Genomic DNA, 6,681 nt, shown 5'->3' with positions numbered 1-6,681 from the left:
AACACTTGAAGCTGTACATTCAGTAGAGTGGGCCAAGCCTGTGGAACTCCCACCCACCTGAGATTAGACAGGCACCCTCCTTGCTGAATCTCAGGTGCATGACAAAGACTTTATTTCAACAGGCATGTTAAGGTAGTTCAGTTTTGTTGGCATGATGAATTTTAATTGTTCACATTCTCTGTATTAAACATTTATAAAAAGCTTTTTTGGGTGGGAGGGAGGAGTCCTTTAAATTGGACTGAAGAGGACACACACGGAAAGGGGACAGTCAGAGAGAGAAGGGGGGTCTTGGCATGAAAGGCAGGATAGAAAGGGTCTCCCAGCGAGAAGATGTGGGGTCCCAGGTGGGAGATGGGAGGGTCTGCCTCTCTGCGTTAAATGATAGGATACATATGATAAAGATATGATAAAGGGCCAATTTTTTTCTCTTTTTCTCTCTCTTTCTCTTTCTCCTCTTGCTTTTTCTATTCTTGTTCTGTAGACTAGTCCGATTCTTACTGTATTTTATATCAAAAATTCTCAGTCAACATATTTCTTATAAAAAACTATTTTAGACACACTGCTTAGAAATTCTGAATATTAAGGTTTATACAAACACAGTGTGGTACCTCGGTTTTAGAACGAAATCCGTTTGAGTTCTGAAATGTTTGAAAACTGAAAACTCAATGTGGAAGCCTCAGTATTGAAAACTCAATGCAGAAGCCGCATGGCATGTTCGACTTCCGAGGTGTGTTTGAAAACCAAAGCATTTACTTCCGGGTTTACGGTGTTTGAAAACCGAAATGTTCGTCAACGGATACCACTATCTGAAATAATAAATCTGAGGCCCTGCTTCAGTTGACCATTCATGGTTTCCTCAGAGAGTTGTCTTTTAAAGCATGGCTTTGTTTTTATTGTCAAGGCAAAGTCTGGGTGAATAACTTCAAATTGGTTTTTAAATTATTTCCCCCACAGACTTTAAAACTTGTATTGTTCTCTTCCACTTCTCCCCCCACCCTTCAAACTTCTGCTGTTAGATTGCACCCTATAAATGTTGCTAAAACTCCAACACCTAAGATGGCCTCATAAACCCTGCGGACATTGAGCTCCTAGAGAACAGATTGGATGGGTAAAAATTAGTGTGTGTGTTCTCGCAGAACCTGAGAAAATAGCACCTTCACTTAGTTAAAAAAAAATCTGTTTGTGCCACTCTAATAATCACTTCATAACTGGTGGGATAGCAGAACATATGTCTCTGGAGTGGCAGAACAGAGAAGGCTCCTGTACCTCTGTTCCCTGAGAGAGGGAGAAATACCTCTTGCAAATTCTGTGCCAAAGGGCTCCTCTTCAGAAACTTCAACTGAAATGCAAATTGCTCATGAAAACTAAATAAAATGTTTGTTGTCGTTTTTAAGGGTGAGATGACGTGTATATTGAAATGCTATTTGACATATGTCCCAACTATCCTTATTTACCAAGAGCAGTCATTATCCCTGGTGCGTTCCACCGCTAAAATGCTGGTGAGGTGTTCCTTTTGCTTTTTTGGAGAGCTACTGAGGTTTCTTTCTTTAGTGTTGTAAGCAAGCATGCATATATGCCAGGGATCGTCAGGTTTTCAGTTATGTCTCCTGAGTCTCGCATACCCTCCAACATTTCTCCGATGGAAATAAGGACACCCTATTCAATCATTGTTATTGCTATTATTGTTATTACAACTACTACTGTTACTATTATTATAATATTTATAACCCGCCCATCTGACTGGGTTGCCCCAGCCACTCTGGGAGGCTTCCAACATATATTGAAACTTAATAAAATATTAAACATTAAAGAAAACCTTCCCTATACAGGGCTGCCTTCAATAGTCTTTTAAAGTTTGTAAAGTTACTTATCTCCTTGATTTGGGGTGTGTGTGTGTCACACAACACAATGCCCTCCAACATTTCTCTGATGAAAATAGGGACTTCCTAAGGACTTCCCAGTAGTGATGTATGGAAGTGAGAGCTGGACCATAAAGAAGGCTGATCGCCAAAGAATTGATGCTTTTGAATTATTTGCTGGAGGAGACTCTTGAGACTGCAAGAAGATCAAACCTATCCATTCTGAAGGAAATCAGCCCTAAGTGCTCACTGGAAGAACAGATTGTGAAGCTGAGGCTCCAATTCTTTGGCTACCTCATGAGAAGAGAAGACTCCCTGGAAAAGACCCTGATATTAGGAAGGATGGAGGGCACAAGGAGAAGGGGACGACAGAGGATGAGATGGTTGGACAGTGTTCTTGAAGCTACCAGCATGAGTTTGACCAAGCTGCGGGAGGCAGTGGAAGACAGAAGTGCGTGGCATGCTCTGGTCCATGGGGTCACAAAGAGTCGGACACAACTAAATGACTAAACAACAACAAAGGAAAAGCAGGATATTATGGGATGAAATCAGAAACTGGGACAGCTTCTGTAAATCGGAGACTGTCACTGGCAAATAGGGACACTTGGAGGGTCTGGTCTTGACAGCACATAGAACAATATATCTGAGAAGACTGAATGACTGTTAACTCATGCATTGGGCTGAAGTCGTTGTCTTGGGCTTTTTCCAGCATTGACAGTTGTGCGTGTACGTGGAGAAGGGGTGGTAATTCTTACCATTTTTGGAAGGCTGATTACTTTTTTTTAAAGTAATGACATGCATCTTGAGGATGGCGGCATCATTTAGATGCATAAAACTCAAGTCCATGAGTGACACCAATTAATTCTACAACCATCCTCTTATGTGGAAGGGTCCTAACATAGCTACTTTCCTGGAAATGAGTAAAGGCTACTCCTAATAGAAAGACTGGCATTCTTGGGTGACACCATACAAGGGCTTGGCTGACGTTTTTCAAAAGCCATATAAATGAGAACTCTGCGAATGGTTCAAGGATTGTTTTGAAGTTGCTAGTAAATGCAGATCTGAGCTGGAATGCAAGGACTGTCTGCAAGGCCATGGTGGGTAGCTTTTGCGGCGACAGCAAAAGTATCTTGCTTGTTTACTATTACAAAATTGCCTTGGTGAAAATGTTTAAAAGAACATTCCCATTCGCCTTTTGGGCTCTGCACTGAAATAGTACATATGAAGGAGCTGAGAATAATTTAGAGCAGGGCGTAGCTGAGGAGAGGAAAGTTGTTCCAAGTAGAAACGGAGGGTGATTCAATGGCTTGTAAACAACCATAAAAACTTATGTGGACTGGCCTTGGGTGCCGCACTGCAGGAGGAACTGAAAACAGTTGATGTGGGTTGAAGGCAGGGCAATAATCTACACCCACCCACATGTCACACTCAAGGGTAGACCCATTAAAACTGATGAACCGAAGGCTCTCGATATTTAAAAACTTGTAAGATCTTGGGTTAAAGTCCAAAGGCGTTGTTGCAGGTTAATAAACAGATTGCAAACTAAACAGTAAGTGTTTAGGATTTCAGCCTTCAGGCGACGTGACTTCCCATGTGAATATCTTTTACCCTGAAACCTACGTGCTCCTCCTTATATCATCAGACCAAAGGTCAATGCTTCCAGCTCATGAGGCAGGTTTGTTTTAAGGTAGACAGTTTCTACGACTTTGTAGCAAAACACAAGGCAGTATACTGAGGCTCACCGTGTGAAATCGCCTTTTGATTTCCTAATCCCAGTGGATTAAGCATCCGTTTACAGCTGGGTGGACAAGCAAGGCCTACTCAACAGTGAGATCAAGGAAAAGCTGAAGCCCAGCCTTCAATGGAGGGTTTATTCTCTCTTGCCCCTCTCTTATTGCACAAGCAGTTTGCCCCTCACCTGCCCCTGGACTTTCAGGAACCAAGAGAATATGGGAACAGGCAGGCAGGGAAACAACGGAGAAGGAACGAAAGAAAAAGACAGGAATGTTGGGAACACGAGTGAAAATCAGAGGGAACAAGGCAGGAGGGAATGAAATGCGTTGGAAAAAATGTTTGTGTGTGGGGGCAGCCCCCGCACACCCATTTAGAGATGAGGTTGTCTCTCTTCCCTAACCTATAGTTGTTCTGCGTGATGCCCTAGACTTCTTGTGGAGGAAGAGCAGGGTATATATCAAATAAATAATTATAATAATAGCTGTTGCCTGTAATAAGCAATTCATGTACCATTCACATCAGGAATAAGGCCCAGGTCACAAAATAATATCAATACATCTAGCTAGCTTTCCCTTTGTGCCTCCCTGAGGCTGCATCAGCCTACAACATTTTGTAAGTTAATTTAATGTTTCAGTGTGATGCGGCTAGAATTGTGCACTTTAAAGTCCCACTAATAAAAAAAGGAAGAGCTAAACAAGCCTGGATAGCTCAGCTGGTTAGAGCATGGTGCTGATAACGCCACGGTTGCAGGTTTGATCCCTGTATGGGACTGCTGCATATTCATGCATTGTGGGGTGTAGAATAGATCAGGCATCCCTAACCTTGGGCCCTCCAGATGTTTTGGACTACAATTCCCATCATCCCTGACTACTGGTCCTGTTAGCTAGGGATCATGGGAGTTGTAGGCCAAAACATCTGGAGGGCCCAGGGGTTGGGGATGCCTGGTCTAGATGGCATGGTCCCTTCCAACTCTACAATTCTATGTTCTATATGCTTGAATCTCTCCCATCGAAAGGGTCAGAGGTGGAACACAAGTCCCAGGTCCATTCCTTGGAATCTCTGGGTAAAGCTGGGGAATACCTTGGAGAGCTGCTGCCAGCCTGTGTTGGTACTACTGAGCTGGGCCAATGGACTAACTCAGCACAAGGCAGTGCCTTCTGATCCTTTCCAATGGGCCTCGTGTACTATGCTGCTAACTCAAGCTGTATTGCGCCCCGTGTTATTAATTTAGGCTTCTGTGTATTTTCTCAAAATGTCACTTGCTTTTATGGTTGTTCGCCTAATTGACGTTAATGCAAATAATGTGTAGGGACTTCTGTAAAATGTCTCCCAAGTAGCTGCAAAGAGAATAGCTCCACATATGGCTATGATTATATGAGTATTTAAATGTTTATGATGGTGGCTTGTAGATGTCAAATGAAATCATTATGCATAAGGTATTTTTAAGTTTTGATTTTTTTAAAAAAATGTATCATTTTCTATTATAAAGTAATGTGTAGGACTTCATATCTGGCCCCTTAAGACTATATTGGGAGGTTGGTGTGGAGAGGTGGGGAAATGCAGTATGGTAATTTTCCTTTATCTACAATTTTAAATCTTTCATTTTCAAATTCATTTATATGAAACCAGGTCCCTGTTTTTCATGCTTTAGTCACTGGTGTTGCTGTTGTGACGCTTGTGTCAAGGTTGCAGTAGGTAATAATAATAATAATAATAATAATAATAATAATAATAATAATAATTTTATTTGTATCCTACACATTTGTTTGGTATGATTATGAAAACTCAAATGAACTGTTGGAACTTTCTCATTTGCAGGTTTAAGAACTGTGAGCACAGTCTAGGGTGTATCAGTTCAGAATTTTAAAAGTATATACCTTTTTAAAGGTTGGCATACCTTTGACCCCCAACTTCAGGGTCTAGAGAAAATGGGATGGAAGGGCTAAGGTAATGCATGGGTACTTGGAGGTCAAACTTTCTCCTATCATCCCTGATTGGTCATTTTTAGGGCTGCCATAAGCCTGGAATTTCCCAGACATAGCCGGGATTTGCCCCCCATAAACAGCATCTGGGCAGAAAAAGTTCAATAACTCTTGTGCCCAGATTTTCACTTTTTGAAATATGGCAACCCAAGTCATTCTGGCTTGTGTGGATGGCCTTGAACAACATTTGGGGGTGCCAGGTTGTGGAAGACTGTTGAAGAATGTGTTTACTGTTTATGTGGCATGGATGTTAAGTGGGTATCGAGACTGCTGATGCTGCCTGGCAGTTTTGCGCAACTGCCTGGGCTCTGTCGCCCTGGTAGGGTCCACTGGCAATAGGTTCTCTAGGGCCCCTGCATTGGGTGGTTTCAAGCTATCATTTAAAATTTCCCACAATGCCCTGGAATGTTCATCATAGCATCGCCCCAGGGGATTGTGGGAAATTTACAATGGTAGGTTAGCCCAGGCCAATTGCTAAGCCTGAAGTTTACGCAGGAAGCACTGACATAGGAGACGGATATGGAGGGCTAAGGGCCCCACATATCTAGAGCCCACCCATGTGAGTGCCCTAACTCTTCCTTTAAATGGAAAGTCTGGGCAGGAAATCTGCTAGAATCAGACCACCTTTAGGAAATAGATACCTATGTTCATTCTGCTCACCTTACTGGTTACACGTCATTGTCTTTTTCCATTTTCAGATAAAATCCTTACCAAATCTGGCACATTCTGAGCCTTTGCGAAGCTTTCGTGTTCCTTCAGATTATGTTGATAAAAGCTTGAGTGAACAATACAGAAAGCAAAGCAAGGCATCTTAAGTCCTTGGAACAAATCTGACCCAGATATTTGCTTTTCACAATTGTCCCTTCAGAGATGTAAAGGTCAGTGGGGGGAAATTACTCAGAGACAAAGGTGATTGTGTGTCGACCTGTAGGATGGTGACCTGGCTTATTCCACACCTCTTTCTATTTCACACTTCCTCCTGACCTTGTGAAACTCACTGCGGATCAGTTTGCACATTCTGAAAAAGCACATTGAATACCCTCCACTCATAGTAGACAACTCCTAGGGGCTGGGGGTCTTTGCCCTCCCCCCAATAAAATATTTGA

The sequence above is a fragment of the Podarcis gaigeae genome, assembly GCF_964106915.1.
Source record: "Podarcis gaigeae genome assembly, chromosome: 3".
Classification (NCBI taxonomy): Eukaryota; Metazoa; Chordata; class Lepidosauria; order Squamata; family Lacertidae; genus Podarcis; species Podarcis gaigeae.
The sequence above is the reverse complement of the archived record's forward strand: the minus strand, read 5'-3'. Positions refer to the sequence as shown.